The sequence below is a fragment of the Ceratotherium simum genome, chromosome 15, assembly GCF_057802395.1.
Source record: "Ceratotherium simum simum isolate JZ-2026a chromosome 15, ASM5780239v1, whole genome shotgun sequence".
NCBI lineage: Eukaryota > Metazoa > Chordata > Mammalia > Perissodactyla > Rhinocerotidae > Ceratotherium > Ceratotherium simum.
The window spans coordinates 12,856,605-12,881,486 of NC_141914.1; the positions used below are offsets into that span (position 1 = coordinate 12,856,605).

General features: G+C 36.2%; 1 long non-coding RNA gene across 1 annotated transcript; it reads left to right on the plus strand.

Annotated features, from left to right (window-relative positions):
* The first annotated feature begins 18,938 nt into the window (after nucleotides 1-18,938).
* Nucleotides 18,939-22,363, plus strand: LOC147915123 (uncharacterized). Its single transcript, XR_015554381.1, has 3 exons — nucleotides 18,939-19,041; nucleotides 21,339-21,488; nucleotides 21,768-22,363. It is a non-coding gene; the product is annotated as an uncharacterized LOC147915123 (long non-coding RNA).
* Nucleotides 22,364-24,882: the final 2,519 nt, after the last annotated feature.

Genomic DNA, 24,882 nt, shown 5'->3' on the forward strand with positions numbered 1-24,882 from the left:
AGGAAGTGAAAGCTTATTGAAGGAACAAAAGTGAAACTAAAATGTGGTCTTCCAAGGTGAGATAATACTTAATAGGCGCCATATGGACCAATACAGAACTGTGTACAAATGTGAACTATTATATTCCAGATGTCAAAGAGAGGGTATAATCTTGGGTAAAATAAGGTGTGTGTGTATTAAGGGGTATACAAAGCATTTGGGACAGAGAGGAAATTTAAAAATTTCCATTAGTACTGTTTTAGTCTAAAAATTGGGAAGATGATAAGGCTTTACTAACGTTTATTATGTTAATAAAATTAAGAAAAGGCTAAAAAAGATTCCTTTGAACAAATTTGCATTAAAGATAAGCATCAGCAAAGATAAAGTGGGGAAAATGATGCCTCTCCTATTTCAGTGTCCTCTTCATGAGCCACATTAAGACATAGAACAGTGATTACCTAATTATATCTGTCATGAGGGTCTTTAAAAAATGAAGTTGTCAGGAAGATTATTTGCAGTGTGGATTCATATCCACATCATTAATGATGAACCTCACCCTAGATGCATCTTGTGCCTTGAGGTATTAGCAATATATGTCATGTATAATGTGTATTTAACATCCACATACACATGTTCTAGGAGTGCCTCTTCACAGTTTTTTCCTGAACAATAAAAAGAGTTTGGAGAACACTCACCCTGTGAAGGCAATAACCATTCCATCTCTTTATTGAAGAGTGAATTTACCAGAAGGAAGGTACCATTTACACTAGAAATTGCAAACACATTTTCTTTAAGCCAATTCTGGTTCACAGAAATGTTTTGTGTGGCTTACACAGTGTTCTTTTCTTTACTTAGTTGCTTACTTTTAAAACGCATGAGATTTAACATTTTAGAAACACAGATTTTTTTTCTGTCTTGCAAAGCTCTGCCAGTAATGTGCATGCTTTTCTGCATGGGAACCATCATTTTTAGTCAGAGAATATTCTTTCAGATTCCCTCCAGTTTCCTCTACTTTCTACAGTGTTATGTCCAGACTGCTTCACTCATTAATGAGACTGCTTCACTCATTAATGTCCCTGTTTGCACTTGAGTCTGTGAATTTTGGTCTAAGTGCTAGCTGCGGTAAAGACAGCTGTCCCACAGAGATTCTAACTCCTCCCAGCTCTAAGGGGGTGCTGGGAGTGCTGGGAAGCAGCTGCTGAACCAGGACTATTCCTTCACTCCTCTCCCATCTTAGTGGGGAATTGTGAGTAGTTCTCTCAATGGAATATGAATGTAGGTGACACACGTCCCAAAGAGATTTCTTTTTTCCACCTGCAGAGGATCCTGGCAGTGGCTAATACCATCAGATGATAGAAGTCTGGTACCTGGATTACCACATGGAAGTCTTCCTGCAGACCAGGAACACACTTCTACTGTGATAAGACAGTACAGTTTGTGGGTTTATTTGTTGCAGCAGCAAGTAGTACAATGACTAATACACACCAAAATTCATGAAATATTTATAACATGTCCTGATTAATTTAGAAAGCACTGTCGTGTTTAATGCTAAATGTCGTGGAAAAATAATTAAACTGAAATTAAGCTGCAGATACAGTTTGTCCACATTAAAACAAAGCTAGATTTGGAAAAAAATGTTTGCTCTTAAATCAGTTATTTATTATTAAAAAATAAACTAAATTATGTCAATGGGGTGATATAAAGAATTAATAGTGATAGATTAAGTTGAGACCCTGCTTCTCTGTCATATCAGAATCAAAGATTAAAAAAGATAATAAACTACAGACCAGGTATTAAATTTTGCAACTCATAAAAACTTCTATAATTGGGATATCAAAATCATTTCTTCTTCTTCTCTCAGATTTTTAGCCTCTTTTATTTTTAGCATCCTTATATGCTGCTCCCTAACAAACATGGAGGAGAAAGAAAATAATGGTTCTTTCTAGACTAAATAAATTAAAAACATGTATTTTCCAGGAATAGGGCTTAAGAAAAACCATAAGTAGCAGATTATTGTCAAATACACTTTATTCCAGACTAACATAGGTGAAATTAAAAACAAAACAAACGTCATTCCCCCACAGGTCAACTTGAAAGGTGAAAGATGGGTTAGAATGGAGCTGTCCCAACACATGTGCTGTGTCTTGGGTGGGAGAGACAGCGTAGATTTTATGTAGGGGAGGTATTGATTGTTTTTAGTCTGGCATGAAGTATGTGTACATGTCTGTGCATGTGTGTACATGTGTCTTAGGCATGAGCAAAGGGGTGGGATATGAGGTCAGTCTGTGACTTTAGAGGACAGAATAGAGTTGGTCAGTCTTGGAAACCAGACAGATCAAAGTGAAAAGTCAGATGAGGGGGAGACAGGAATTGCAGAAGGACATCAAAGCAGGAATTCTGGACGGGACTTGCTGCTACTCATCTCCAGTCATAGAGTTGCTTATTAGGGGAGAGTCATTCGGAGTTTGAGGTAGCATTGGACCTGCAGGTGGGAGTTATAGAGTTTTAATCTCCAAAGTCAGATGCATAAAGGGACAAACAGTTAAAGGAACACTGCAGCAAATCAACGCAGTGGCACCTTTAACTTTGTTCACTGCCTCTCTAAACCACTGATTTTAGTATACATGAAGCACCAAGGATTTCCCAACCCCAACAAGAATGGGAGATTGCCTGGTCTAATATACTCTGGACCTCAACAGGAAAACATGAACAGGAGCTCAGCATCAATAGAAAGCTATAAATTGAGATAAAAATTTTATTTAACCCAATAATATATAACTTGTTCCTTTTTGTCATTCTGAGCATAGAATTAGAATTAAAAAAATGCAAAATCTGTAGCACTTGGAGTAGTTCTACAAATTGGAGATGGTTCCCCACCGGTTGTGCTATATGTACTTCAGCTAATCTTTGATACTCCTTTGTACTCAGATAATTCTATATTTCTGCATACAAATGTATTTTGTTGCAGAAGATGGATTAAATGACGTCAGTATTTTCCTTGCAGCATACAAATTTAATGAGTCCTGAAGTAAGGGAATTTTTTTTCAGATTTTAAAATTTCCAAAACTTCATTATTTTTTATTTATTCCCTTCTTCATTTGTTCGTTTGTTCACTAAGTTAACAGATATTTGTTGAGCACATACATTATTCTAGGTACTAGGGAGTTCCAAGACTAAATCACCAAAGACCTGCGAGTTAGGTTGTACAAATGAAAGAAACAACAACAAAAAAATTAACTGACTTAATTAAGATATTACTTGGATTTTAATCTGTATAATATTCCTTAAAGTGTTTCCTTTTAAACCAGCATCTTGGGTTTATTGCTCTTTTTTATTCTTGGTTAAAATAGTCATTTAAATAGATAGGTTCTTGAATGCATATAGGTTGACTTGATTTGCCAGCATTCCAAACACTTAAAAATATTTTCACCTATTATTACTCTTAGAGAAGTGGTACCCTGTGACAAGGGCTGCAGGAACATTGGAGTGGGAAGAATTGTCCAAAATATCCCCAAAATAAGGTTTAAAAGTGCTAGCTCCAATTGGTGATTCCTTGCTAATAAATGATGAGTCATTGATAAAATCAGCACCTCACACTCTATCTTATGATTCTAAAAATCATTAACTCTTTAGTCACATGATTCCAGAACAGTGTCTAAATGATGTGAGTAATCTTGTTATATAACCACATAGGAATTTCACATAATTTACTCAGCATGTCTTCAATGTTGCCTGAGGAAAGATTCCACTAAAAATCTTTGTTTTCTCAGAAACTTGAATATAATCTAGCAAAGAGTAAAAGATGGTAATCATGGTTACAAATGTATTCTAGGAGTAAGGGAAAAGAAAGAGAGGTTGTATATATATATAAAGGAAACAAAATATATTTAACATCCATCACAGTAATAAGTCTAGGTACTTTGAAGGAGAATATATTTGTACATATCTTAATAAATGTGTGATCATAAATGATACTTTAAAAATAGATTATTGAGCATTAAAATAAAATTGGATTTGTGAGTGCATACAAAACTGTGTCACATTGTAATTTATATTAAAGGAAACAGCATATTGTTAAAAATATTAACCATTTCAAACCAAAATTTTGTAGATTTTTGCCCTTTAATTGGATTTTATTTCTATAAGTCATAAAATAAAGATAAGGAGAAATAAATGGTTGGTTTAATATATTTGTTCTAGTAATGCAAATTTTCCTTAAGAGAAGCTTTACAAAATTCTAGTCACAAAATGGGCAGCGAGACAAGAACTTAGATCAGCCAACTTAATAGAAGGAAGGGAGCAATGAAGCATAGTGGTTAAGGGATAGGCTCTGGAATCACACTGCCTGGACTCAAGTCTCAGCTCTGCCACTTTCTAGCTGTGGTACTTAGGGCAAGAAACGTACCCTTTCTGTGCTTCAGTTTCCTCATCTGTACTTCATTGTACCCTATAGGTCTATTGTAAGATAAAATGATTTTTTTACCTCTCCCACTATTACTACAACTACCACCACTATCACCTTTGCCATTACTATTCTTGCTACTACTACAGCATAACCAAGAAAGACTTCAGCTAAGGCAAAATTGTCACATTAATGCCGTGTTTCTAAAGCAATAGAGTACAGAGCCTAATGCAGTTACAGATTCAGGAAGAGTGAAGAGTAGTTAGAGTGGTCAGCCACACCAAAGGCTGATATTTGGGTTTTCTGGTTCATGTTCTGTTAGGCTACTCTAGACCCAATGATGTTTCCGTTGTGGTTGGAGGGTAAGTGGTTAACTATGATGGGGGAAGAGTAGAAGTATTGAGGTCACTAGGTGGTCTGCATCCAGTTCTTATCAAATGAGTTTGTTTACTGCAAAATCTTAGTTTCCTCATCCTTAAGATTAGAGAGTTCTAGAGGACTCTAAAGTCTGTTTGAATTTTAATGTTCAAAGTTCTTAGGAAGTACACAACTTGCTCAAGTCTACATCGTTTGTGAGTGGTGGAGTTAGACCTCAAACCCAGTGCAGAAACAAACAATGTTATAAATGTATTGAAACAATATTAACCTTAATTCCCTTTAATGTGAGGATGTCCAAAGACCTAAATAAAAACATGAAGTTAAAATCACAAACATCTGATAGTCATGGGTGATCAGGAGTCCAACAGTTTGGTTTCAATCCTTAGACCACATAGTGATTCAGAGTTGGGGAGCTGGATCCAGAAGATTGACTTGATTTGGAAAAATAAAACATGGAGCATTGTTCCTGCTGGGTTCAGTAAACCACTGTAAAAGAGAAAAGCATAATTCCATTTCTTAAGGTTTCTACCTCTATGTACCTAGCCCTCTTGGGTACTAGAGCCCAGAGAAAGTTTTAGCAGAACTTCACCATTAAGAAGAGGTATGCATGTGGATGGACATTAGCTTGACATATCCTCAGGGAATGTAAGGTTAACAGAGATAAGTTTGGAGTCAGTCTACTAGTCTAGCTTGATGTGAAGCTAGGTCAGGCATGCCAGTCTAGCTCAAATGTCAACAATTGAGAAATGATTAGATGAAAAATAGCTTTTGGATAGATTTTAGTATTGTTTCCAATTAGTTACTGCCTCTCCCTGTGAGAAGAATATATTTTTCCCACTCTGTTGACATGAGACTTGACTGTGTCTTGCTTTGGTCAATGAAATGTGAGTAAAGTGATGTGTGTCACTTCAGAGCAGAAGATGTAGAAGCCTCACCTGGTTCCACCACTGTTTTTTTCCCTCTTCCAAGAGAATAGCATGTCTTCGATAGAGATCCTCCCATAGTGTGAGACCCAAAATGGAGCAAAGCCAAAGCTGACCAGTAATGTAAATAAACATAAGCAAGGTAGAAACCTTTTTGTTGAAAGTCATTGAGATTTGGGGATTGTCTGTTATTACAGCATATGCTAAAAAAGACTGGTTAATACACTCCTTCCCCCAGCAAAGAAGATACTTTTACCTGGTTACATTTGGATGTATTGCTCTTGGTAAAACCATCTTTTAGTAGGCAATGTCTGTGTCAATTTGAATTCACTATTAAATTTTGCCTAAAATATCACTGTGTTCTCTTAATAAAAACCATTTGTCAACTAGAATCAGAAATGATACATTTGTTTCAACATAGCCAAAGGTTAATTATAAATAAGAGCATTAGTTTGGCATAGTATGGTCTTAGAAATGGAAAAGCAGTTTTCTTTCTTTCTGAGGAAAAATGAAGCCTTCATTTTAAAGTTAAAATATTTTAAATGCAGTGGAACTCATAATCATGCTTAGAATGAATTGACATGTGATTTCTGTTCCATCTGCAATGGCTGTTCCATCACTTTTTCAGGAGACAGACTGGCATTCTGCATGACCTTTGAACACAAAGGGAAAACATTTTCAGTATGTTGAATGACAACTGTAAATGGAATGGCTCAGCAAAAGTAAATCCAATTTACTCTCTTTGGAAGTACATACAAATACTATGAATAACCACAATGTCTACAATTGTGGCTGGCTAATCTATGATTCTGAGTTATTCTTCCCACATTGCATCTTCTTCGAGTCTAGGCCATTATTCCAGAGAGACAATTCCAAGGAGTAATGGATTAGTTCTAAACAAGAAAAGTAACTAGAGACTTTAAAAAAATTAAGAGAAATTCAGGAGTGGAAAACATAAGTGGACAAAGAACTTGCTGTCACAAGTGCCTTTGAGGATAATTATAACCTTCCTGGCACCCATCGATGGCATCCATTTATAATATTTTGGGAGGAAGATAAAAAGAAGCAGTGAGCTGTTGTGTCTATAGATTCAGCTTTAGAGTTTCACCTCTTGGGCTTTTCAGGTCTCTTTCATAGAGGTGGATAAAACCTACTGTTTACTGAGAAAAGAATAAAGCTGTGAGCAACCTGGTTTTCCACTAACACTGCCTCTGATCCCAAGACAACAGGGTAAATTAGTCAGGTTAGGTTAAGCTTATGTTGTAGTAAACAATTCACAAATCTCTATTTGTTATTTATACTATATATCATGCAGATTGGCAGGGGCTTCTGTTCCACATAGTCACTCAGGGACCCAGATTGTTGAGGGCTCTGCCATCTGTTTTATAGCTCCACTACCTGGACAACATGATTCCCAAGTTTCTAAGTTAGCACAGAAAGAGAAAAAAAAAAAACTGGAGAGTCTTCCACCAGCAGTTAAAATGCTTTAGTCCAGAATAGATGCATGCCACAGACTACTAGCCAGAATTAGTCACATGGCCTTGCCTAATTTCAGGGAGGTAGGGAAGTAAAATCATCCTCCTATTTACCTAGCAGGACAAGAGAACTAGTATGAATGAGCTTGACCACAGAAGTATTCAACTGTAGAAGTGAACAGAGACCAATCTTAAAAAACATACTGGGAACATTGCAATGAAAAGACACAATTACCAGATAAATATAAAGAAGGATGGTACCATTGTAAGTAGAATTTCTGAAGATCATGGGCCAGAATAGAATTTTTCCTTTGGAGAATTATCTATACACCTGTGTCTTAAAAATTTGTCATCTATCCATTGTTTCAAAACTGTTTTGGCCATAAAATATTTTAAAAATATTGCTATTAACTGCCAAACAGATTATGGTCTTTTAGAAAATAGCAGCCTATAACTGTAGTCAAGCTTTTTAAACTAGAATGAACTGTAATAATAATAATAATAAAGGGAATAGTTTCTCAATATATGGATTTTGGCAGTGGCAGGTAAAGAATAAGGAGCAAGTTGGTTCCAGAGAAGTGTTTATTGAATGGCAGAAAGTCCCTGAGGTTGAGAGAGAGCAGTTGCATCATGCTGAGTACTTTATTTTTCTCTTTCCTTTATGAAACCAGACAAGAACAGAGAGAAGACCATCTGCAAAAATCTCGGTATCTTCTGGTTAATCAAGAATGCTACTTGTATATGCTACTTGTAACAGGGAACCAATAGGAGAATGAGTTAGTTTAACTCATGCTTGCTGGTAAAAGATTATATTATGGACCTGCGCATCAGTAAATTTTAAAACCTCCCTCAAATGAGTCTGAGATAGAACCCTAGCAGTGGGCCCATTGCTGTAGGTGAACCAGGGAGCATGTCTGTTTGTGCACCTTTCTATCTCCAGAGTTGAGTATAGTCCCTCACATATAGTAGGCACCCAGTAAATATTTGCTAAATAAACGAATGTTGATGGAATGAGTACATTTTAAAAAACTTTGTAAAATGTAAAGCACTGCGTAGTTAGAAGTTGGCAAAGGCTTAAAATGAGAAAGTGTAGCTTTAAAAGTGAAAATGAGTTAATGTTAGTCAACCTCTCTTTCACATTGATTGGATACACAGGGTCATGGGAGATATGTCTATTAATTTCCTCTGATAAACACAATTAGGTAATTAAATGGAGGGTCGTTCTCTTTCTGAGAGCCATGATACAGCAGGTATTAGCACTCAAGTAAGTGTGACCCACTGTTCATTTAGATGCCTGAGTTTTCACAGAATGCAGTTACATCTGTCTTGAGAGAGCTATAATTAAACAACCCCACTTTATAAGAGTAATTAAATATAATGACCACTATAATAACATACTCGTTACTCCTTTGATTTAGCTCTCATAATTTCTTGTCACTTGTCAATTTTGCCTCTCTTCAAACACTTCTGACTAATATTTCTACTGCCGTTGCAAGAGAAAAATAGAAAAAATGTGTTGAATGGATTCCCTTTTCATTTAAGACCTTTTTTTTTTTAAATCATTTATCTCTACTTCTACCTGATTCAAAATTTCCCTCTATACTTTTCTTAAAATATACCCCTTTTCTTGTCTTCAGTCCCTTTCCCACATTCTGTCAGTTCTCTTAAGTCAGCCTCAGATCTGAATCTCAGAGACTTCCTTTTCTGCTTCACTTTAGGGCCCCTGATTCCATAGACAGTGAGAGAATTTCTTAGCATAACAGAGAAGGCCCTTCAAGGGTTTAACTTTAACCTATATTTCCAGGCTTATGCTTCTCTCACCATTCACTTTTCCATGCTTCCTCCCTTCAAAATATGTCCCTAATTACAAATGGCATTTTGACTGTTTCTCAAATACATCATGCGTTTTTACACTGCACCAATTAAGATGTTTTCAGAATACTTGATTTAAGTAGCTTAGATAAAAGACTATTTATCATTTCATATAAAAAAGCCCAGAGATAGAGAGTGATTCCAATGTTAGTTGCTTCAGTGGCATAATGACATCATCAAAAATCTGGTTCTTTCCTTTTTCCTTTTTCCTCTCTACCACCTTCAGCGTGTTATTTCTGTTCTCTTCATTAGTTGGCTGAACCAGCTCCACAAATCACATTTTCAAACAACAGGGTCTTCAGGTAGTAAAAAGGAGTTTGTCTGTCTTATGTAGCTTTTTCAGAGTGAGAGAACTTTCCTGGAAGTCTTCAGGCATCTCCTCCTGTCTCACTGCCTAGAATTCTATCTCACGCCGTTGCAAATCTCTTGATAAGAGGAGCATTGGCTTACACCAGTCATAATTCATCCGGTGTGGTTGGGGAGAGACCCTACCACAGTCCTTGGAAGGACAGACTGGAGAAGACTGCACAAAACTCGGGGTTTCTTTGATAAGTAAGAAGTTGGGAAATAGCTGTTGAGTGGGAAACTAACTGTGTCTTTCATAAAAACAACTTTACTTTTCCACTTGCAATGTTCTCTGCCTACCCACTTTCCCTTCAGGTAAATTACGACTCAACCACCAAGACTCTCTTCAAATGTCATATGTCCTCTGTGAAGCTTTATTGAACTCCCCGTAGAAAGAGTTAATTCCTTCCTCCTTTACTTTCAAAGCCATTTGTTCATATTTCTATTAAATCACTTAGCAAACTGTATTGCATGTATCTATACACATATCTATTTCTTCCATTAGGTGGCAAGATCTTGGAAATTAAGGGTTTATTTGACACTGAATTCCTAGTACTCAACACTTTACCTGACTCAGAGTAGATGTTGAGTAAATCTTTGAAAGATTTAATGATCAGAATCAATCTATATCAGAATATCTCAGAAAAAGGTGGGTTTTTATTTCATGGTTTATATAATCTAACCCATAGTAAGAACTATTATTATAAGGGTGGCTGCTCTTTTGTGATTTAAAGCTGGACTAGAAATAATGGTTTTCCTATCTTTTGAAAACTTTTTTTGATGCTTTAAATAGACCTCTAGTAGCCAAACTCACCTGCACATATAAATTCAAATTATATATATATCTAACACTGTCCTAGGCATTTGGGATACCAAATAATACAGGTGTAGACCCTGTTCTCAGGAAGCCCAGAATCTAGTGGAGGAGATAGACTTTTTACATAAGTAATTAAAATTCAGTATGTACCTGGAGAAATACATCCCAACTCAAAGCAGGAACACTCCAAGGATGAAAATGATAAGAGAGGTTTCCTCTTGGATATCCTCTTGGATAACCCTAGCCATAGTGGAAGTGATCCTAACTTTGGTCTGGGAGGATATTAAGGATTTTCCTCATGAACCAGGGAGTTAAGGCATTCCAGGATGAAGCAGGTGAGTACACAAAGATATAGAAACATATAATCATATGCATAATTAGAAAGTGCAAGTAGATCTACAATCCTGGAAGACATATTGTGAGAAAAATAATACGAGGAGAGGTAACTTTACAGGGAAATAAGGGCCTGGATTATGAAGGGTGTTTTGTGTCTTGGGAAGGATCTAGAACTATTCTGAAGGCCTTTACTGGGGACTGGTTAGCTCATTTTTCATTAATGCAAGGGGAATATGCCTTTCAACTAACAAATGCACTGAGAGTTCTCATGGTGGTGGTAAAGTCTTTTATTGGCAAATTAGAGAACCTCAGCAGACTAAATTGATATAAAATGACCAACTTTCTGTTTTACTTTTAAAATAATAGGAAATCTGAAATAGATCCTTTCCCCACGAGCGTTTTTCATCCTCTTATTGTTACCTGGGGGATGTTAATGCTTTTGGACTGCTGCCTGCAGCCTTGGCCTTGCCCCCTAAGTGGATATTCGGTGATGGCAGTGCACCCTCGTAAAGATAGACTGCTGATTACATTTCCATTAAAGACCAGAGCCTCGTCTGTCTGCTAATTTCCCTGCCAATAAGAGTTATATTTTTACAGTGGCCAGGTTACTGTGGAGAAGAACCATTTTTCTTGTCAGAGTGCAAAGAGATAGCATAAGAAATTTAAGATTGTAGCTTTCATCAACAAATATCCTAAATAGAGTTTCTGAAATAGTCTTTACATATCATACCATTTTTTTTTTTTTGTCATATACCTTTCTTTGGGGCAAGTTATATTATTGTCTTCCCTTTCAGATTCTATTTTTCTACTGCAGGCATAAAAATGAAAGAGAGTGGATGCAGAGAGTGTAACTCCAGTTACTCATTCATCAAACATCTATGAAACATGTATTATGCGCCAGGTATTGCACTAGGTACCATGTCTTAAAAGTGAATGTGGCATGGCTGTTGCCCTCAAAAAGCTTGCGGTCCAAACTTGCCCACCTTGAGTGTAAAGTATTTTTATAGTAAATACAAAAACAAAATTCTTATAAAGGAAAGAAAAGTTCTCATAACACTGTGGTTAGCAAAAGAAACCATAAGTAAAATTCTAGGATCCAGATTACCATTAGTAACAGATTTAATTATAATAAAGTCTCTGCAACAACAATTGTTACAGTTTCATATTTTTTTCTCTTTTTGATCACCCTGTTGTTAGGGACTGAATGTTTATTTCCCCCCAAAATTTATACATTGATGGTATTTTGAGATGGAGACTTTGGGAGATAATTATGGTTAAATGAGGACATGAGGGTGGGGTGCTTATGATGGGATTAGCGTCCTCATAAGAAGAGACACCAATTATGATTAAATGAGGACATGAGGGTGGGGTGCTTATGATGGGATTAGCGTCCTCATAAGAAGAGACACCAGAGAGCTGACCTCCCCACCCCACCTTCTCTCTCTCTTGCTCTCACTCTCTCACTCTCTCCAAGTGCATGTACTGAAGAAAACCATGTGAGCATATAGAGAGCAAGCAACCTCCTATAAACCAGGAAGAGAGCTCTCACCAGAAGAGACCACGCTGGTACCCTGATCTTGAACTTCCAGCCTCCAGAACTGTGAGAAAATACATTTCTATTGTATAAGCCGCCAGTCTTTGGTTTTGTTATAGCAGCCCTAACTGACTAATCACACCCCTCCTGTGGTAGGAATCGTGCCTGGTACTTTGCATTCCTTTCTCTCAGTGCTCACCATGTCCCTGGAAGGCAGCTATTATTGTTCTTGTTTTATAGGTATGTATACTGAGACTAGGGGCTTAAATAATTTGCCCTGGCAAGTCAGAATTTGAGTCCATATCCATGTCCATTACTAAATGACACCACTTCACGGCATAGATTCATTAATCTTTGTTCCCATATGATGCAAAATATGCTACTCAGATATTTATATTCTAACTTCCCAAGTCTCCACTTTTTTCATCTCATAATTTAGTCGTTATCACACAAACTAATTTGTCTTTGTTCCTAAGCATTCAAAATGCTCAGCAATTGTCTATTGTCTATATAACGATTTCAGGAGGCGTAGAAACAGGCAAATATTTTTTTCCTGAAATTCAAGGATCATCTTTACACTAACTATTTAATCTTGTAATGATAAGGGGAAGACATAAAACAGTTGTCTGACACAATATGATAGCACATTCATCATGTGATTACCGAGAGTCTCTGTTTTTATTTACTGTGGAAGCTATGTGATGAGAAGAATCGGTGGCAGGTGGCACTGTCAGGTACCTCATTTGGGAAATCATGAGGCATTCGGCTGCTTTTGAGAGGTTTACTTTTCTTGTCAGTTGTGATTCAGCTTTTCAAATATGGAGTACGTACAAATTTGGTAGTATTTTCTTTTTCCAGTATGTTTTGAGCTTGCGTATTTCTTTGAGTGGATGAAATAATGCACATTTATTTCTTAGTCAGTATCTTTCTGAGGGAGGTCTGAATATATTCATATTACTGCCTCATTGCTCTCTTTTCCTTTGTAGCAGAACTCCTTGAAAGAGTGGTCTATACTCACTGATTCTGATTTCTCTTCTCCCAAGCTTTTTAAAGCTAACTTAAATCAGATTTACTCCAAACCGCTCTTATCAAGGTAACCAGTGACCTTCACATTGCTAAATCTAATGCTTAATTCTCAGCCTTCTTGACCCATCAACAGCATTTGATACCGTTGATCATTCTTCTTCTTTGAAACACTTTTTTCTTGGCTTCCAGGATATTACATCCACCTGGTTTTATCTCTATCTCTCTAGCCACTGCCTGAGGTTTCCTTTGCTGCTTTACCTTCATTCATTGGATCTCTAAATGTTGAAGAGTCTCTGGGATCAGTCTTTGACCTCTTCTCTTTTCTCTATATTTTTCTATATTTGGTGATTTCACATAGTCTCATGCCTTTAAATAATCTGTTTTATGTATCTGTTCTTGTGTAAGAAATCACCCCAACATTGAGTGGTTAAAAATAACAATAGTCATCTATTATCTCTCATGGTTTCTCAGTTGAGTGGTTCTGGTTTGGGGTGTCTTATGAGGATACAGTCAGATGTCAGCTGGAGCTGCAGTCGTCTGAAGGCTTTCCTGGGGCTAGAGGATTCACTTTCAAGGTGGTTTATTCACGTAGCTGGTAAGTTGGCCCTGCTATTGGCCAGTTACTCTCCATGGATCTCTCTAGATAGGAAGTCATACACTTTCACTTCCGTTGTTGGTCATACAGGGCCATCTCTGCTTTGATGTGATAATGGACTACATAAAGATATAACTACTGGGAGGTTTGGATCTTTAGGGGCCATCTTTGAAGCTAGATACCATAATCTACCCTGTGGCCCCCAGTGGTCTCTCTCCCATCCACAAAATACACCAACTTTTTCCTCCTTGCCCTCCAAAATCTCATCTCTTTATGCGTCAGGTGCAAGCTATACGGCAAGCATTTCCTTGTCTACGTCAAGTCCAGATGTGACTGAGGTGGCTAAAGTTTAGTTCATAGAGTACACTTCTGCAAGTAAAATTCCTATTGATCCGGGGACCTGTGAACTAAAGAGACAAGTTATCCCCAATACACCCAATAGACATTGGTGGGACAGACGTAGAATAACTGCCCCACTTCATAAAGGAGGGAAAGAGGAGGCCCAGAGGAGTAACTGCTCTAAAGCGATTCTGAAATCTAGCTGGGTACAGTCTCGGGTTAAGGCATATGCCTGCTACCTGGAGATTATTCATTTTGACACTTAACTCTGCCATTTGAGATCATGATTGCATATTCTGAATCATTCTTTCTTTTTCATAGTAAATGGCTGGTGTTTGAGTGGTTTTTCAGCCTGCTTCCAGCCCATAGTAATTTCAGAATCCAAAGCCATCTTTTTCTTTTGTACTCTTTCTGTGCCTTTTAGTCCAAGATAGCAGTGTTTCCACAAATGTAATTCCCTTAAAAAACTTTTTAGGTCTTCTATGGATCATATTGGAGGTTCACCCAATTAGAAAAAAGCCACATTGATCAACAAATCTTGTCACAATAAACCGTTCTTTACCTTGGGCTTCCTGTAAGGCTGCTATAGGAAAACATACCTAAGAGTCTTAGAAGTCACATTGCTTAATGGAGAGGGTCTGTGAGACCTGCCTCTAAAATCCTTAAAGGGCCCTTTTTTCTGTTTTGAGATAACATTTTGAATATTTCTGAGGTCTTGACAAAGGATTTTATAGTTGCATCCTTCATCTGTAGGCAATGTTTTCCTGACAATGCCTTGGATTTTATCTTTTCCTGGAAGCTATTTTCTTGTTAGCATTGTTTGCCACTGGGAGAGGCAGGACTTAGATACAGTTTTATTTTAAACACAGAAAGCCCTGGATAATTCATATATTTAATCATTATTCCCTTTGCTTAACTTTTTCATCTTCATTTTAGTATAGGCAACGAGAAGAAGCCAGGTGACACCTTCAATACTCTGCCTAGAAATATCTTTAGCTAAATAATTCTGTTTATTAAGTATATTTTATATTGCCCATGTTATTCCCATGACAATGTTGCTAAATTTTCTCTCACTATATAACAGCAATCTCTCTTTCTCCAGCTTCCAATAACATTTCATCACTTTCTTTAAGCCCTTGCTCACAGTCTTTTTAGAGCTATTGGGTTTTTGCTGACATTCTTTTCTAGATCCCTTAGAATTTCACTAATTCTCCCCTTGAGGTTCTTCCAGCTTTTGTGTGTTACTCAATCCCAAATTAACATGCTTTGGGTTTTATTACTGTGGCACCTTACTCCTATTACCAAAATTTATATTTTTACTTTGCTTCTGCAAAACAAATCATCCCAAAACCAAGTTGCTTGAAACTACAAAAATAATTGATCTTTTATGTTTTTTGGAAGATCAGTAGTCAAGAGTGCCTTAGTTGCATCGTTCTCACTTAGGATCTTTCATGAGTTTACTATCAGATATAGGCTTGGGGCTTCAGTCACCTGAAAGCTTGACTGGAGCTGAAGGATCTAATATCAAGGTGGCTTATTCCAATGGCTAGCAAGTTGGTGCTGGCTATTTTACAGAAGCCTTGGTTTCTCTCTACATGAGCCTCTCCACAGGGCTGAATGAATGTCTTCATGGCATGGGGGACAGCTTCCCCTAGAGCAACCAATTCAGGACACCAAGACAGAAGCTGTAATGCATTTTTAAGACACAGCCCGAGAAATCACACACTCTCATTTCTACCATATTCTATTAGTCACACTAATAGGTTAGCTCTGATTCATTGTGGGAATGGATACATAAGGGAAAGTATGAGTCATTGCAGATCATCTTGGTGGCTGGCTACAACATCATCACTATACTAAGTGTGAATCTTCAGTTTTGATCTCTCTTCTAAATCCAGCTGCTTAATCAACATCCAATTGCTTGATCCCTGTATTCAACTGCTTGATCAACATCTCCACGTGCACGTTTAATAGGCATCTCAACAGGCCACATGGAAAAATGAGCATTTTGTGTCTTTATTCCTGCCCTTCAATTCTGTTTCTCTTACTGTCACCCCCATTTTGGTAAATGGTAACTCCATTCTTCTAGTTGCTCAGGCCAAAGTTGTTGAAGTTATCCTTGATTGATCTTTTCTCCTCACACTCCATATCAAAATTCTATATAGATTATCTGTGTACAGTAAACATTCATTCTTTCAGCATTTTTAAGGACATGCTTCTGAGACTCTTGTAGAAAAAAGGGCTTCTTAGAAACCTTAATTGTATTGTCCCAGAACACACTGACTCTTAGCCCAAGGGAGAGAGGGTGTAGATCAAAGAAATTTGTAGGCATGTTGATTCCCTTATGGAATGGATTATGACTTGTTGCAAAATATGCTCACATTTTTTAAAATGGAATTATTGCAATCTGGACTGAAAGAGACAGAGATACTCAACACCAAAAGAGGCATGGTGCTGATTCAGAATGAGTAAGTATTCACTGGATATTTACTTTATTCTGGGAACAGTACAAGGATTTTTCACATATTCTCATTTGATTACAGTCATGTGAAGTAGATATTGCTCTCATCTAATTTAAATTAGAGGTAAGAAAACAGAAGTTTAAAAAGATTAAATAATGTACTAAATAGTTATCATTAGCAAGTGACAGAATTAAGAATTAAACCCAGGTGTTCTGAACCAAGTTCAGTATTTTTTTGATGACATGACAGCTATTTCACATTTTGAAATCTGTGAATAAAAACAAACAAACGCAGTTTTGTCCCATTGAAACACAGCTTAACATAAGGTCAAAACACCTCCTCAAGCATTGGACAATAGAGCAATGGAGCAAAAATCATATAGAAGATGAAGAGGAGGGGCTTGGGAAGTACAAGAGTGATGGGGATAATACAATGTCAATAAAGAAAGACTTATTTGGTACAATCAGATCTAGGATTGGTTGGTAGAGAAGACACGGGTGCAACATAGGGCAGGGAGCCGTCTGAATAAAGGACTAGAATAAGAGTGACTAAAACTGTTTTAGGCTCTTGTTCTGGCTCAAATGGAGGGATGCAATGGAACTTTCAGGTCTTGATTGAAAGCTGAATAAAGTAGAACATTGAGAATAGAAAGTGAGACGAGTTTTTTATTTTTGATATTTGGTAACTTCTTTAAATTTTAGCATTTCTAAAAAAAATTCTATGAAGAAAGTGTAAAATGCAATTTAGACAGCTCTTCCAAGTGTCACGCTGAATAGACAATGTTTTTGTCCATTTTGGAAAGAGTATGCAGAATGCAAAAAGGCACACAAGCTTGAAAGGTAATGAGCTCATTGTATAGGTCTGTTTTTTCCAGAAGAGTGGCTACCTCAATTGAGTGCTCCTCAAAATCCCTTCCAACAGGTCAATCAAGTAATAGAGAAGAGTGCATTTCAGCAACAACATTAAGAAAACTTCATATCCTCGTTACCCAATATAAACAAGGAAAAAAAAGTAACAGCAAAAAGTTGACGAGTCAAGTATAGTTAAGTATAGATACTTTCATAGTCTGTACAAGCTAAGTACAATGTGTGAGGAGAGTTTCCTTGGGGAGCCAGGGAATTGACTTTGAGTGCTGGTACATTAATCCTACTTAGAAACACTTATCATTGTAAATAATTAAAAACTTTGATTTGGGGAGACAGTCTATGCTAAAGGAAGTTCCAGGAAGAGAAACTGAATACAATAATGGTCTCTATGGGATAATCTGAGGATGGAGAAGTACAGAAATCGTTCTGATGCTATTGCTCTTGGAAAAACAATGTCTCGATCTTTCTAACTTAGACCTTCAGAAAAATGAATGAGGACACGTTCTTCATCAGACCCTCAATGAGTTGAACAGGATGGGACTTAAATGGATACTGAATTACAACAAAGGGGTGGTGGGGAGCAAGAATGTAGTTGCAGATGAGGCTGAAGTATAAGTGACTTTCTATAAGCACACAGATTATAATACAACATGGCATAAAAGAAAGTTAGTATGTGTTTAATTGTGCACGTCCTTCATCACATCTACCCTAAGTCCCTCAAGTAATAAATGGGAAAGCCAGTTTATAAAGTTAGATGTCAAATGTACACTATTCCATTCACTGTTGATGTAAAAATAAGTTAAAGTTGGTAAATAGCCCAGTATCTTTTATGGGGGAAATACTGAATCGTATTTTCCCCTAGAGTGTGGTCTTTTTCCTGGAGGCAAATCACGAGTGGAACAGATTTGTGCACTAGTCGATGCATGTGGTCAAAAAAGGAATTGAGTTATAATAGTAAAAGAATGTAGGAAATACGAAAAACTCAATTTAGTTTCGGATAGCACATCTTTTTATGCATTTAGGGCATTTCTCAAGTCCGACTTTTTCTCTAGGAAACTACTTCCTTTAATTGTGTGCTTGACAAAATGACCTCAGATCATCTGAAAAATCAACTATGAAAGTTGACAGCATCATTGGTCTTTTACATCACTTTGGTGGAAAAGACAATCTGATACAATCCCTAGTACCAAGCTATTAAAAGAGAGTAACAGTAAAACAAAAACCGGGATCTCTGATCACCCAACGAGGAATTCTTCGCTGTTTTAGGAGAGTTCGGATGACAAACAATGTTAGGTCCTTTTTCTGACCTTTGTAGGTGATTCTCTGACACCTGATCTATGATGAATAATTGTTCATAAATCTCTAGTTCACATAATGCCACTACAGTTTAAAATCTGAATTTAGCATTTTTTAATGTTTTCTCAAGAAAGGGATTGCTGCTGTTTGATGATGTCTTAATTGTATATAGGTTTAGTAATGACAGTGAAAATGTTCACATTAATTATTCTCTTCATTTGCTCATTCTAAACCACAAAAATAATTATGGACGATCCTACATAAAAGCACGTTTTAGCACTCATAACACAACCTCGATCAGTTGCTTTTGTCATCTGCATTTACAGATGAAGAAACTGAATCAAGAGCTTTGTTATCTTCACCAGTGTCCTTAACCAAGATATCCCAGCTCACAAGGTAAAGTTGGAATTCAAACCCAAGGCTTTCTGATTTCAAATACCTTTTTTCCCTAAAAGATATCACCTCCTATGAGGACAGGAACATTCACATATTCAATGCCAGCTAGGATGAAGGTTTTTTAACAATTGGGACTACTGTGAAATTTACTCTTTGATCAGGCCTGGTTTCTTCCCTCTGCATGACATTCAGTAGATTAGTGAGGAGGTGCAGTGTATCTTGCATTCTGCTCAATCACTGTGGCTAAAAGGAGAGACTACTGATGTCACCTCAGAGTAAGCTAATGGGGATAGTAAGCTTTGGCCATGTCTGGGCTATTTATGCTCTATATTTGGTCAAAGATCATAGTTTTTGGTTTTACCAAGTACCCGTCCTCTGAACTTAGTACAGATCACAATAACAATGAAGAAAAGAAAGAATGACAACATCTAGACATTCTGTAACGTTACTAGTGTTTTGTCCCTTGGGATTTAAATGGTTTTGTTTATTCAATAGCTGTCATTCAACACATGAAAGATCTTAAGGTATTTCTGAGCTTATGGCTTTTGTAAATGTCCAAGCAAAATTATACTTTATTTTTTAACTACTTGCAATTTTCAGAGACAATATTTACTTTAATGTATTTCTTATTAAACTTTTAATTATAGAATCGCTTCATTTGCTTGGTTAAAAAGTTCACACTATATGGTGAACTAAATAAAATATGAAATCTAGTTGGCTTCTTCCCTCTCCAATATCCATTCTCAGCCAATCTCACTATTTAAAGGAAACCACTATTAACTGTTTGTTTTTTGAAATTGCCCCTTGAGTTTAAAATAACGTATTCATTTAATATATGATTTACTGACTTGTCAAATTAATACAGTACCTAATGAATCTCCACCATAAAAAATAAGAAATCGTGCACACTCAACTTTTCTTTCAATCCGCCATTCTACCTCTCAATTTGTGTTAGTTATATTACCAATTTATATTGTCAAATTTTATAGCATTTCATTTTGTTCTTTAAACATTGAATCTTCTGTGCTTTGTCTAGATTGATTCCAAATAATCAAATGCTAAAAGGCAGAATTTACAGTATGATTTTCTAAATATTTTGCACTATAAAATCAAGAATGCGAATGGACCTGTAGAAAAGAAAATATGATCCTAAGGAATTAAAAGTTCAGACTCTTCCAAATGTTAATGTAAAATGAACTCTGTTATTTTATTTTCTGTACAGTTTCCTGCAAGCCTTCTGAGTCATATATGGTGCATGGATGATAAATTTTCTGACTTCTGGCATTATAAAACTAGAATCTAAAACCGATTCTGTGTTGTTCTCACATTTTCTTGGTAGTTTGGTAGGGTAGAGAATGTAATATTCCAAATATTTTTCAACAGACAAGAAGAAAGAAGACATTCTTTCACCCCTTGTTACCTATGAGAAAATCTTTGTCAATATATCTTTTGAGTATTTAGTGAACACCCCCTCTTACGTAGGTAACTCTTATTTCTCTATAGAAATTTTCAGAATTTTTTCCTTATCCGTAGAATTCACAATGTTGTGTCTAGGAGTTGGCCATTTTTCTCACAAATCCTTTAGGTCTTTTCAATATGAAACTTCTTCAAATTGGGGGAATATTCTATTGTATCCTAATCGGTCCTTGCCTCCACTGTTTCTGCTTTCTCTGTTGAAAATTTTTTTTTGTTTTTTTGTTTTTTGCTGAGGAAGATTTGTCCTGAGCTAACATCTGTGCCAGTCTTCCTCTATTTTGTATGTGGGTCACCACCACAGCCTGGCTGCTGATGAGCGATGTAGGTCCACACCCAGGAACCAAACCTGGGCCCAACACAGCAAAGCTCATTAATCTTAACCGCTATTCCATGGAGCAAGCCCTGAAAATGTTTTTAGATAGCTGTCAGACTTTCTGGATCCTTCATAATTTCCCCCTCAACTTCTGTGTGTTTGTTTTTACTTTATTATCTTACAATTGGTCTTTAAAATCACTAACTTGATTTTCAGTCATGTTCTCTTTTCTGCCACTCACTCCATATTTGTAAAAAATCACAATGATTGCCTTGTTTTCTGATTGTTCTTTTTCTTTGTGACCTGTGATAATAATTTAAGATATTATTCAAAGAGATTAAATTTTTCTACTGCAATCCTTTATTTTATATGGATTCACACTGTTGATACGCTTTAAATATCTTCTGACTTTTTATTATTTGTATATATTTATGACTGAATAAACTATGATGGTTAGAATAAGTAGGTATTTCCTCTGACTTTGTATACTTATGTCTTTTCTCAACAGATCTTTCCCTTGAATAAGGGTTGCGGAAAGGTAGCCTGTGCAAGTTAGGGGAGCATGTAAGCAAACCAGCTTCCCTATTGGATATGTGAAGGGAATTATCTGATGACATTGCAGATCACTGTAGTGTAGAAGGAGAAAAATGACCTTAAGGTAATTATTCATTGGTGTTTCAGTTGGGAACTCATGGTGTAGTGAAACTTGGGTTTTCCTTATTCTTCAACAGAATCATTTTCTAGTGACTATTGCTAAACTCTTAAGTCTTTGTATTTCTCCTCCAAACTTTTTTTTCCATATGCATTTTGAATGAAACTCTGATAATTAACCTTTATCAAGAAGGCTTTTTGTCTCTGACTGCTCCTTTGTTAAACATCCTGTTGTTAATAGAAATGTTATTTTATATACTACATGAAGTTCTTATTGATATCTCAGATTTTCACCGTGGAAAACAAGGAGGACCAAGAATAAAATCGAAATGATAGACAGGTGATATATTCCCAAGAAAAGAAGAGGAATATCATCTCATAGTGAAATGTTTCAGAGCTTGTTGAAAAGCATTTGAGAAAACTAAAGGAAGTTTAAAAACGTGAAACATCGATGAGGCAGAATAATGCTTCCTGGATGGATAGACTAAAAAAACTTTTTAATGGCAAGTGGAAAAGCATGTTTAAAAATCCTCAGCACTTGGTTTTGTTCTTTTTAGATCTCTTGTAGTGAATAAGTACCATACAAATAAATGAGACAAGGTGATGTTTGTCCTTCACAAGGAAAGTGTGAAGAGAAATCCTGATCAACTCTTGAAATATAACCCATAGCCATCTAGGGCACTGATTTGAAGGCCATTCTTGCTGCCTTAAATAATTTGCTCAATTCACTGTCAGAACGTCAATGCTTACTTGAGTAGAAGGGGACTTTCATTTATTTTCATTCTATTCTTCCTTAAAAAACAAATCATATACTTGCCCATGATTAGGAAAAATGATTTTCATGTTAAAAAAGAAACAAAATCTGGGTTTTAATATATGGAATGGGGCTAATGTGAAAATAATATCTAGTTTCTAAATTAACTCAAATATTATTTTGTTGCTTTTATATTGTTTTCAATTTTTATAATTATGCTTGACTACAAAACCAACTGTTGGCCTATTTACCAAATCAAAAATTATTTCACGATTAGAAGAACCAGTTGGCTCATATTTTCGACAACAAATAGAAGGATCAGCATAAGGTAAGAACGTCAACCCAGTTGAGTTGGATTGAATTCACTTTATCTTCAAAAGTCCGACATGTTGTTTTGATGTTCTGTAGCTTCTGATGCCCAAATATGTAAATTTTCATTTTAAGATCAATGCTTTTTACAGACATGAAGTCAGAAAAAATAAAGAAAACTACAGACATACTATAATGTATATGTGTGTGTGTGTGTGTGTGTTTGTGGTAAATGTTTCGGGGAGAGATCTGTCAACCCTTGCTAGGTTGGTCTACTTTGTCATCGACATTTTATCTTGTAAGACACATGCTGGCATGCAAGGATGCAAAACTTAGTCAATAGAGGGCTTTCATCTTGGCAGGCTTTGTTACCTGGTGTTGATAACTGAGTGAATCTGCCACAGAAAGAAAACCATGACTACAATGTTTGGTTTGGTGGGACTGTGCCATGTATATATGCATATATATTTTTTTCCCTAGATTATACCAGTTTTGGCCTAAGAGTCCAGTTATTTTATGATGTTTATTGTATACCTATAAGTAAAAAAAATGTGGAAAGTATCATTAAAAGTAAAAATGAGGGAAATTTCATGGTATTCACTTGGCTGATGTCAACTGAAGTTAGATTGGTCCTGGGAAGGATGATGTTTGCTTTATGAATGTCCTCAAAATGGAATATTAACAACTGAAATGACCCTAAGGAGCCAAGTGAGGAGAAAATTCACAGGTTGTTATTTTTTGGTTCTGAGTAATGCTAATCTTTTTATTAACTGATCAGAGGAGTTTGGTCATTTTTTAAAATTCAGCAAACCCTGTTATTTGGAGTAGTCCTGTCTCCTGGGAATGCATCACATGCTGTAGCAATAGTTTACCATGTGTGCAATACAGAAACTCAAAGAGACCATGGCTGCCTGGCCTTTCACTTGGCCTAATAGCTGTGTGGACCTAGAGCCTCTCTCTGGTATCCAGTGAAGCTTCCAAAGCTAACTTTTATTTAAAGGTACAGTAAATGCTAAGGCATTTGGAGTTAAGCTTTATTTGCTTTATGTAAATTGGTTCCCCTGTCTTTGAAATCCACTATTTTGCTCTTGCACTGGTATATTCAAAACATATCATAATTTAGATTAACCTCAAATATGAGATGCAATAGACCATTAGCTCCAAAAGAACTTGGGAAATATGGGTCATTCTTGCATGGATTACTGCAAACTTCTGTAAAAGTATGACAAGCACAGACATGTGTCCATAAGTGCTGTATGGCACACAGACATAAGCTCACAATATGGCTTGTGTCTGCCCTCCAATCTGTAAGTTCATCTGTACAATTTCAGATTCAATATTCTGTACAATTCAAGATTCCACTTAGGGCCTAGTCTTGGATTTTTAAAGTTCCTGCTCACTACCGGTAAACATGACTAGAAGGTTCAACATATAAATATAAAAGCATTTCAATATTAAGTAGTGATAACTAGAAACAACTCCTGCATGCATTTTGAACCAAATGTTTACAGAATGTATAACATTACAAAATGCATTTGGCTCATTTCAGCGTGAGAACAGAGACCTTTGGCTTTCCTTCTATCAGTAGGAGCATAGATTCATGACAAAACACCTTGTATCAAAAGTATAGTGTTCAAGCCATAGCTGAGTGAAAAGCTTTTCATAAATTCTATTCATACTGTACTTACCAGTGTCCTAACTCAGTTGCATTTGAATTTTAGTACCTTTAAAGAAGTTCATTCAGCTGCCCTGAAATTGAAAAAGACGCCCACACACAAACATCATTAATATAGACATTTAAATAAAACTTTTCAAAGAGACTGAGAGAGATTGCAGAATAGGAATGCATACAGCTTTCTACTAAGTACCTTATTTTCAAGGTATTTTACCTCCTTCATGTGTATAGCTACTGAAGGTTATAAGAAAAGAGTTCATATGGAGAGACAAAAGAATATTCCTGGTGTGACATGCATGACAGCAACAAGCTTAGCTATGAAACAAAGAAGATGTTTTTGAAAAGCATATTGTATATACTGAATACACAATCACATATATTGTGATAAACTTTGTCAAGTATATTTTCAAAATCCACAGAATAAATCAAATTGATACCATGATTCAGATAGCAGAACACAGCATGTGTCTATACTATTATTTTTGAAACCTTAAAAAAATTTTTTTTCTAGTTGCCTATTTCATAGAAGAATAAAATACTACCCCAACCTTGAATATCTTTATAAGAAACAAACAATGCATTTCTCAAAAATAACTTCACATTTCAAGTTTGAGAAGTGTGTTGTTCAATAAAATACTAAATTTTGCCTTCCCTTTAATTATC